The sequence below is a fragment of the Passer domesticus genome, chromosome W (assembly GCF_036417665.1).
Source record: "Passer domesticus isolate bPasDom1 chromosome W, bPasDom1.hap1, whole genome shotgun sequence".
Lineage (NCBI taxonomy): Eukaryota > Metazoa > Chordata > Aves > Passeriformes > Passeridae > Passer > Passer domesticus.
This window is the reverse complement of record NC_087511.1, coordinates 13,569,863-13,580,911: the sequence shown is the minus strand read 5'-3', so window position 1 is coordinate 13,580,911 and position 11,049 is coordinate 13,569,863. Positions and strand designations below refer to the sequence as shown.

The 11,049-nt window shown below is 48.5% G+C and overlaps 1 long non-coding RNA gene across 1 annotated transcript; it reads left to right on the top strand.

Moving 5' to 3' along the window:
- The first annotated feature begins 3,174 nt into the window (after window positions 1-3,174).
- LOC135289081 (uncharacterized) lies at window positions 3,175-10,814 on the top strand. The gene is made up of 2 exons (XR_010351882.1): window positions 3,175-3,474; window positions 8,814-10,814. It is a non-coding gene; the product is annotated as an uncharacterized LOC135289081 (long non-coding RNA).
- The last annotated feature ends 235 nt before the right edge of the window (window positions 10,815-11,049 follow it).

Sequence of the window (11,049 nt, the reverse complement as noted above, 5' to 3'; positions counted from 1 at the left end):
GTTTGGGGATCTAAGGACTTGCATTGGCCTCGCTTCTGACCACTTTAGTTTTGGAGAAATCCAGCTAAATTTGGAAATTTCTAGCTTGGGTGGCCAGGGTGGGCCAGGGCGAGTGGACGCAAAATGAGGCCATTTTCCATCGGAAAAAGAAGTCATTTGCCCAGTCTCTGGGCATCAGATGAATGCTGGCGTTTGGGGATCTAAGGAGCTGAATTTGCCTATATTCTGACCACTTTGGTTTCGGAGAAATCCAGCAAAATTAGGAAATTTCTAGCTTGGGTTCGCCAGGTGTGCCAGGGCGAGTGGCCGCAAAGAGAGGCCATTTTCCATGGGAAAAAGAAGTCACTTGCCCAGGCTCTGGGCATCAGATGAAAGCTGGCGTTTGGGGCTCTAAGGACTTGCATTGGCCTCGCTTCTGACCACTTTAGTTTTGGAGAAATCCTGCTAAATTTGGAAATTTCTAGCTTGGTTGGCCCGGGTGGGCCAGGGCGAGCGGCCGCAAAGAGAGGCCATTTTGCAGGGGAAAAAGAAGTCCGTTGGCCAGGGTCTGGGCATCAGATGAAAGCTGGCGTTTGGGGCTCTAAGGACTTGCATTGGCCTCGCTTCTGACCGCTTTAGTTTTGGAGAAATCCAGCTAAATTTGGAAATTTCTAGCTTGGGTTGCCAGGGTGGGCTAGGGCGAGTGGCCGCAAAGAGAGGCCATTTTGCAGGGGAAAAAGAAGTCCGTTGGCCTGGGTCTGGGCATCAGATGAAAGCTAGAGTTTGGGGCATGAGCCCTTGCTGGGATTTGGATTCTGACCATTGTAGTTTTGGAGAAATCTAGCTAAATTTGGAAATTTCTAGCTTGGGTGGCCAGGGTGGGCCAGGGCGAGTGGCCGCAAAGAGAGGCCATTTTGCAGGGGAAAAAGAAGTCCGTTGGCCAGGGTCTGGGCATCAGATGAAAGCTGGCGTTTGGGGCTCTAAGGACTTGCATTGGCCTCGCTTCTGACCACTTTAGTTTTGGAGAAATCTAGCTAAATTTGGAAATTTCTAGCTTGGGTGGCCAGGGTGGGCCAGGGCGAGTGGCCGCAAAGAGAGGCCATTTTGCAGGGGAAAAAGAAGTCATTTGGCCACGGTCTGGGCATCAGATGAAAGCTAGAGTTTGGGGCATGAGCCCTTGCTGGGATTTGGATTCTGACCATTGTAGTTTTGGAGAAATCTAGCTAAATTTGGAAATTTCTAGCTTGGGTGGCCAGGGTGGGCCAGGGCAAGTGGCCGCAAAGAGAGGCGATTTTGCAGGGGAAAAAGAAGTCCGTTGGCCAGGGACTGGGCATCAGATGAAAGCTGGCGTTTGGGGCTCTAAGGACTTGCATTGGCCTTGCTTCTGACTGTGGGAGCTCAGTACATCACTCCGGATGTCCAGAGCTACCGAGACAACCCTTGGGGGGCTCGGAGGCCCTGGAATGTTGCCAAAAGTACCTGGTGGCTTGACTTTGATCCTTTTAAAGAAATGACACCTGAAGGTGAAGAGATGAGAGAATTTCATGTTTAAATGGTGAGGGGATGTTATTCACTTGTTAGAACTTAAGTTAGAATGCACTGTACAGGGGGGTTTTATGTATTGTACAGGGGGGTCTAGAATTCTGTGCATGGATCAGGAGTCCCAAGATGGAGGAATTTGGGCGTGCCCTGTCCTTCTTCTTTCTTCTCCTTGGCATCCATGTTCAGGATGATGTTGGCATGTGTGGATTGGTTCATAGAAAGAGTACACTTGCCAACAAGGGCAGAAAGTATTGGGAAGTAAAGGTAAATATCGAATACGTAATTTTCATTATAAAAGAGACAACCGCCTCGTGGGCGGGGGAGAGTGCCTTTGGCTGTCCTGCTGATCAGACCTCGGCTGGACAGACAGAAAATCTTTGTAGATAAGAAATAATAAACTCGACTGAAGACCGAAAGCAAGAGTCCAGACTCCTTCTTCGAGAGCGCGGCCTACCCAGAACCACTTTTTCCCGTGCTGGGGCAGAGACAAGCAACAGCCGACCCCGGCATCTGGCGTCCCTGGGTGGGCCCGAAGGGGGGCCCGAAGGTGGGCACGAAGAGCGACAGCTCGAGCGGAGAGCCGAAGAGTGAGCTGCAAAGAGAACACCCAGGCGGGCAGCACCCGAGCGGGCAGCTCCCAGGCGGGCAGTTCCCGGAGCTGGACTCATTCCCAGGAGAGCACTGATAACTCCTTGGGAAGGCAGCCAGAAGAGTCCGAAGAAGCAGCAGCCAAAGAGAGAACACCGCACTCCACTTCTCCCGAAGAAACCTCGTATCAGAACAGCCCGGAGCGGAATCAGAAGGGCCCCTGAATCCATCTCCTGTGACCTGCTGGACGGGAACCGGGAGCCTCCAGACTGCTCTGACGACACAAATTCGGTGAGAAGGTCAAAATTAAGAAACATGGGGAACACACTCACACAGGAACAAATAGAAACATTGTCAGCCTTACAAGGCGTGACAGAAGCGTACGCAGAGGGGGTTTCTAAAAAGGAGCTCAAAGAGTTATTATTGTGGGTCAGATTTAATTATCCGTTTGCAGAAACACATGTGTTGTTTGAGGTGGGCTTTTGGCAAGAAGTTAACAGACATTTATATTTTTTAGCTACCAGAAAGGAAGAGACGGCTTTCAAGCTGTTATCTCCAGCAAGAATTATGTTAGAGGCTATCTCTGCAAGGTGTCGGAGATCAGCCAGGGAATTAGGTTCCACAACTCCCACAAGGGCGGGGAAAACAGAGCATGGCTCGGTGCAGAGATTGGCTCTGGTTCCAATTGGCCCGGGGGGGACAGCTCCCGAGGGAGAGGAGCAAGGGGAAAAGGCACTGCTTTCAGCCCTGTCATCCCAAAGTCCCAAGAGACCTCCAAAACGCCCTGAGACCCCAGAAACTGAGGGGGGTTCAGGCTCCGATTCAGACGCGAATACAATCCCAACCCCAGAACAGCTGAGATCTTCACCCAGCGAGATCGAGGGATCGGGGACGATTGTTCCTGAATTTCGAATCTCGGGGGACGAAGGGGCGGGGGAGGCGGAAGAATCGGGAAGGGGGGTCCGCGGGGGATTGAAGGGGGATAGGGAAACGCTTTCTCGCGGCGGCGCGGCGGCGACGGCGGCGGTCGCGACCGGCGGGGGGGGCGCGGAAGCAGTGGGGAACACGAGTTTTGGCACGGGTTTTGGGGGACCCACACCGGGGGTGGCGGCCTTGGCGGGCGCCGTGCCAAAGACGCACGCGGGGGGCGAGACACGCGGGACATCCGGGAAGGGCTCCCAAATCACAGCGTCCACGTCAGACGCGGGGAACAAGCTCAGAGCAGCCGCGGAACTCCGAGCAGCACCCGTAAGTAGACGTAGGGGACGCACGGCGGTGACGCAGGACCCGGAAGTCGAACCGCGGCGGTCAGCTCGCATCGCGGAGCAAACACGGGCACGGGCGAAGCAGGGATCGTACACACGGGTACGGGGTATGGACACAGCATCAGAGAGGGAGGAGTCGGGGACAGACACTGGGGAGGAGACATCAGAAGGGGAGCGGGGCGGAGACAGTGACGTCAGTCCAGGGGAGACGGAAAGCATTCCCGAAAAAGCGCACACGCGAAAAGTGCGGGCGGAGCGCGGTCGGGGGCGGGTCCGATCCTCGGTGACGTCTCAGGCGAGGAGGGGCCGATCTCGGGGCTCCGTATCCCGGGGCTCCACCCCTTCTCCGGTTCCGGTTTCCTCGATCCCAACCCCTGTGGTTCAGACCACTCCCATCTCAGGGCGGTGCTCAGGTGTTCAACCTCCATTGCTGGCTCAGTCAAAATCCGTGCAGGCTCAGGTTCCACAAACACAACTGCTGCAGCCAATCGATGTGGCTGAAGAGCCGATCGAGCTTGTGACGTCATCGCACCTGTCCAGGCAACCCAGTGGGGGGATGACCGAAATGCAGGGCAGAGCCACAACGTTATCTCGTGGCAGGACTGCAACCATGCAGCAGTTTTTTCCAGCAACATATAAAGGGAAGGCAACGTTAAAGAAAACAGTACCACAGTTAGAACTTAAAGATACATTATACGAGGATCAAGGGCAAGAAGAAGACGTGATACGAATCGCAGCATCAGAGGGAATTCCGGCATGGATGTTTTCAGCAGCAGAAGCAAAGAAAGGATATATGCCATCATTTGATGCGATGAAAAGGATGCAGACACAAGAGTTTCAAATTCCTTATTTAAGTCCAGGAGCGAGGCCAAAGACCTCGAGTCAAAGACTGTTTGAAAAACAATCACTGCTGACATCAAAGACTCCACTGTGCATGCAATTGCCAAAAGAATTTCTACAGGAAGAAGAGGAACAACCAATGAAAATGGTGGATTGGAAACAAGTCAAAAAGGAACTGACAGAAGAAGCTTTGCTGCAAGGATCAGGAGATTTGACAATGCCAGTGACATATGATGCGCAGGGGCAGAATCCAAGGTGGGAGAGATTGAATCACGATGTGATCAAAGACTTAGCGAGAGCTGTTCAACGCAATGGACTGGATTCACCATACTTTAAACAGCTCCTGAGGGGGACATTTAACATGTATGACCTGACGCCATTTGATATTCGAAGCCTTGTGTCAATGATTCTCACAGACACGCAGAATCTCATCTGGGAAAGAAGATGGCGAAGATATCTCACAGAGTTGAGGAACAATTATCAAGGCGGGCCAAACGCAAACCTCACTGAAGCACAGTTGGCAGGAGATCCTCCAGATGACAATCCAGCAGAACAAGCGGTACGTCTTCCAAGGCGAGTGTTGAATGACATCAAGGAAGCGGCGCGGAAAGCGATCTTGCAGATCGCTCCAGCAGGAGTTCCAGATGTCCCATTTTCAACCATCAGGCAGGGTCCTACAGAACCATATTCATCATTCATAGATCGACTCACGCAAGCGGTGGATCGGCAGGTGACCATCGAAGCTGCGAAGCGACCACTCTTGGAAAGTCTCGCATTCGGCAATGCCAACCCGGATTGCCAACGAGTCATCACTGCAATGCCAGGAAGACCATCCTTGGCAGAGATGGTGGAAGCATGCAGCAAGGTGGGAACACCTCAGCATGTTGCGTCGATCGTGAGAGATGAATTGAGAGGAGAGTGGGAAAGCCAGCTGAGAGAACACTCGGGAAAGCGATCAGAAGGAGAGATGCTGGACAAAATATTTCAACAGCAGAATGAAATTCTTGCAACCATCCAGAAGAAAAACAATCCACCTGGAGGACAGTGTTATAAGTGTGGAGCATTTGGACATTTTAAGAAGAATTGCCCACAAGCGCACGCACAAGCGCAGACGCAAAAACCGCAAAAACCACTCTGCGCACGATGCGGAAGAGGAAGACACTCTGTGAAAGAATGTTATTCTCAGACGGATGTGGAAGGAAACCCTTTACCACAGCCGGGAAACGGGAAAAAGAGCGCGCACACAAATCGCCAGCGCGCAACGACACAAGTGATGGCGATGACACAAGAGCAGGCAGGACAGTCATCGGAGAGCATCAAGCAGACACCCTCAGCAAAGTCCTCAGCAGACTCTCCAGCGACCCAGACCTTCTTCCACCAGGAGCGCAGTGCACATTGGCAGCTTCCAAACTAGTGTGTTTCTTGGACGAAAGTCATGCGGAGATACCAACAGGTGTCCATGGACATTCGGACAAAAAACAAGATTTTTTAATAGTAGGGCAGGACAGAAGTAGTATCCTGGGACTCATTGTTTATCCATCAGTTATATCAGCAGACAGAAATACAGAATTGACAGTTCTAGCAAAAGCCCTCCGTCCACCGTTGATCGTGGCGGAAAACACTCAAGTTGCGAGAGCTTTCGCATTGCCACCACATGCCATTGGGCAGGTTTTGTCAATCTTTGATGAGGAAGGGCATCCTCTGAGAGAGAATGTTGAAATTCATACCACGTGGATCAAACATATAGGTCGGGATCGACCCACACTCACATGTCAGTTGACTTGTGGGGACAGAACAATAGTGGTCAGAGGAATGCTTGACACGGGAGCAGATGTCACAGTAATTTCGTACATCTTTTGGCCCCGTGATTGGAATTTGATTGTGCCTCTGGGATCTCTCTCAGGCATAGGGGGAGCTTCTCTATGTCTGCAGAGTGAGAATTCTATTGTTGTCACAGGACCGGGAAACAAGACAGCGATCATTCGTCCGTTTGTTGTGCAAAAGCCAATCACCGTTTGGGGAAGAGATTTGTTGGCTCAGTGGGGGACGAAGATCGAGATGGATTTTTAATTGGGGTCACTGCGGCACTCGCCACGCTGAAACTGACTTGGAAAACAAATGATCCGGTTTGGGTGGATCAGTGGCCCCTTGAACGAGAAAAGTTGAGTGCGCTGAAGAACCTGGTCCAACAACAATTGGAGAAGGGACACATCAAACCAACAAATAGCCCTTGGAATTCTCCAGTGTTCGTCATCAAGAAGAAACTATCAGGTAAATGGAGGCTGTTGCATGATCTCAGAAAGATCAATGAAGTCATTGAGGACATGGGACCTCTTCAGTTGGGACTTCCATCCGTTTCGATGATTCCCAGAGATTGGCAACTTGTGATCATCGATCTCAAGGATTGTTTTTTCAGCATTCCACTTCATCCAGATGATGCACCAAGACTTGCCTTTTCCGTTCCAAGTATCAACAAGGAAGCACCGTTGCAACGATACCATTGGGTGGTACTTCCACAAGGTCTGAAAAACTCGCCGACAATCTGTCAATGGTACGTGGCACGAGCTTTGTCACCAGCACGGAAGAAATTCCCGCAGGTGAAGATTATTCATTATATGGACGATTTGCTCATTGCAGCGTCAACACAACAGGAGCTGCAAAAAGCTCGTGACTGTGTGATCACAGAGGTGCAAAAGGCAGGTTTGGAAATCAGTGTTTCAAAAATTCAGGAGATTGCACCTTGGACATATTTAGGGTGGAAAATCTCGGAGAGAACGATAAAACCCCAAAAAATGGAGGTCAGCACAAAAGTCAACAATTTGCATGATGTGCAACAACTTTTGGGAGAAATCAACTGGATGAGACCAATTCTAGGGATCACGAACAACGACATTCCAGCGTTGCTCAATCTTTTGAGAGGGGACACAGACATTCGATCCCCCAGGACACTCACGCGAGAGGCAAAAAAGGAATTAGAAAAAATCACAGATGCTATTCAAAAGCGTCAAGCACATCGGTTCGTTGAATCATTGCCTTTTGAGTTGGCAGTGCTGGGAGAGAAAACACAGTTCCACGGTTTGATCTTTCAATGGGATTCATCCCAAAGAGATTCTTTGATAATTATAGAATGGATTTTTCTACCATACAGGCCTTCAAAAACAATTCTTACAGATCTAGAAATGATGGCACAAATCATCATCAAGGGGAGAACAAGATTGTTGACAATGGCAGGACGAGAATTTTCAATCATTCATTTACCATTGAAAAAAGATTATTTTAAATGGGCGATGCAGAAATCAAAAGATTTAATAATTGCATTATTAGCTTTCCCAGGAACTTGCACAATTCATTTTCCACAACACAGAGTGCTGCAGTCGCAAATATGTTACAGGGCAAAGCCAAGAATAAGTGAAGAACCTCTGGACGGGATCACAGTATTCACTGATGGCTCAGGGAAGACACACAAGTCAGTGATCACATGGATGAACTCAGAAACAGGGAAATGGAACTCGGATGTGAGGATGATTCAGGGTTCTCCACAAATTGTGGAATTGGCAGCAGTCACTCGAGCATTTCAGTTGTTTGAACAACCTCTCAATTTGATTACGGATTCCGCATATGTCGCGGGGGTAGTCAGACGCTTGGAAGGTTCACTCTTGAAAGAGGCCAACAATGAAATATTGTATTCATATTTGGTGAGCATGAAAACTTTGTTGGAAAATAGAGAACATGAATATTTTATCACACACATCAGAGCTCACACAACACTTCCAGGATTTTTAGCAGAGGGGAATGCTCGAGCAGACAGATTGACAATGCCCATTTCACAGACACTCCCAGACATTTTTGAGCAGGCAAAATTAAGTCATAGTTTTTTTCATCAGAATGCACATGCATTGATGGAATCCTTTCGTCTCACAAAAACTCAGGCGAGAGAGATCATCAATGCTTGTCCAGATTGTCAACTTGTACAGCCGCCAGCCTCAACAGGAGCGGTCAATCCGCGAGGACTGGAAAGTCTTCAACTATGGCAAACAGATGTCACAAAATATCCCTCATTTGGGAGGCTCAAAAATGTTCATGTTTCAGTTGATACATTTTCGGGAGCAGTCTTTGCTTCAGCACATGCAGGAGAAACAGCAGACCATGCTTGTCGACACTTTCTACAAGCATTTGCGTCATTGGGCGTGCCTCAGGAAATAAAAACAGATAATGGTCCAACTTATACAGGCAGGGTGCTTGACAAATTTTTGAAAAAATGGGGTGTCAGACATACCTTTGGTATTCCACATACACCCACAGGTCAAGCAATCATTGAAAGAACACACCATACCTTAAAATCCCTTCTAGATAGACAGAGGAGGGGGGAGCCAGAGGCGACGCCACACATGAAACTAAATAAAGCATTGTATGTGTTGAATTTCCTAAATAGTTCATCCTCAGAACCCAATCCTCCAATCTTGAGACATTTCTCAAACAGTTCACAAGCAAGATTAAGGGAGAATCCTTTAGTTTTGGTCAGAAACCCAGAATCAGGACAGATAGAAGGTCCTTTCAAACTAATCACTTGGGGCAAGGGTTTCGCTTGTGTTTCCACAGAGCAAGGTCCGAAGTGGGTGTCGGCACGACACGTGAAGCCGTTTCGAACGCAAGAACAAAAGAACACAGATCCCGGAAACAGAGAGACAAGTACTCAGACAGAGGAGGAGACTCAAACTACAAGCAATAATCTAGAAGAAACAGAAGAATAAAAGACTTTGGGGGGTTTTCTGAAAAACTTTGGGTGGAAAATGGTGATATTTAGTCAGAAAGGTGGGGTGATGAACTTTGCAATGTTCATGTGTTTTGTCTCATTGCCAATGGTTTTGAACAACAAAGCAAATTTACCAGTCAATCAGCCAGAGAAAAATGTTTGGGAAGCTTTAGCCCGAGCAGCAGATTTAGATAGCATTTGCCTGACGCATTCCAGACCAGGGAGGCCATTTTCAGCATGCATGATTGGATTGCCAGTGAGTGAATGGCCAATTCCAGGACACACTGCAATCGAGATCTCACAGGTCGTTAAAGATCCTGTGAATGAATGGTATACTTGGATACATTCTCTTCCTGTGGCTTCTTCTGAACCTCAGGAATTGGAGATTTTCGGGTCCATGACAATGAATGTATGCATGAAATTTGAAATTTCAGGTACAGCAAAGCCAAACAAAACTATTGATGTTACTCCCAGTCATGAATTCTACAGAAATGCGTCAGCCTGGTGCAACAACACCATGGTGACAGACAAAGGGTCACTCCAAGTCCCAGTGCAACTGCCAAGGGGATTCTTTTTGATTTGTGGAGACAGGATTTGGCATGGTATTCCTGCGAATGCCAAGGGAGGTCCATGCAGCATTGGAAGAATTTCAATGCTGACGCCAGATTTAAAGATGCAGAAAGAACAAAAACATAAAGAAAAAAGATCTTTACAGTATTTCGATGAGAATTGTGATGACAGGGTTTACACTTGGAGCAAGGCAAGGAGAATTGCGATAGCAATTTTCTCACCTCAGGCAGCATCAGGAATTGCTTTGACTCAATTGGATCGTATGGGTTGTTGGCTGAGCAAGCATGCTCAATCAGTCTCTCTTGCACTGAGTGACATGTTACAGGACATGAACAGTGTAAGACAGGCAACTCTGCAAAACAGAGCAGCAATCGATTATCTTTTGCTTGCTCACGGCCATGGGTGCAAAGAATTTGAAGGAATGTGCTGTATGAATCTCTCCGACCATTCCAGGTCAATTCATGAAAATATCGAAAAAATAGAGGAGAGTGTGAAGAAACTTGGCGAGATCACTGGATCTTGGATTGAGGACATGGCAAAGTTTTTTGATCTTTCACCTTTGGGAAAAGAAATTTTAAAGATAGGGTTTCAAATTTTGGTGATTCTCATAGTTCTCTTGATTGTAATCCCATGCATTCTTTTGTGTGTGCGGGGTGTCATGAGTCGAGTTGTAAAGAGGGTGCTTTTGGTGCAAACAGAAGGGGGAGATGTGGGAGCTCAGTACATCACTCCGGATGTCCAGAGCTACCGAGACAACCCTTGGGGGGCTCGGAGGCCCTGGAATGTTGCCAAAAGTACCTGGTGGCTTGACTTTGATCCTTTTAAAGAAATGACACCTGAAGGTGAAGAGATGAGAGAATTTCATGTTTAAATGGTGAGGGGATGTTATTCACTTGTTAGAACTTAAGTTAGAATGCACTGTACAGGGGGGTTTTATGTATTGTACAGGGGGGTCTAGAATTCTGTGCATGGATCAGGAGTCCCAAGATGGAGGAATTTGGGCGTGCCCTGTCCTTCTTCTTTCTTCTCCTTGGCATCCATGTTCAGGATGATGTTGGCATGTGTGGATTGGTTCATAGAAAGAGTACACTTGCCAACAAGGGCAGAAAGTATTGGGAAGTAAAGGTAAATATCGAATACGTAATTTTCATTATAAAAGAGACAACCGCCTCGTGGGCGGGGGAGAGTGCCTTTGGCTGTCCTGCTGATCAGACCTCGGCTGGACAGACAGAAAATCTTTGTAGATAAGAAATAATAAACTCGACTGAAGACCGAAAGCAAGAGTCCAGACTCCTTCTTCGAGAGCGCGGCCTACCCAGAACCACTTTTTCCCGTGCTGGGGCAGAGACAAGCAACAGCCGACCCCGGCACTGACCACTTTAGTTTTGGAGAAATCCAGCTAAATTTGGAAATTTCTAGCTTGGGTGGCCAGGGTGGGCCAGGGCGAGTGGCCGCAAAGAGAGGCCATTTTGCAGGGGAAAAAGAAGTCCGTTGGCCAGGGTCAGGGCATCA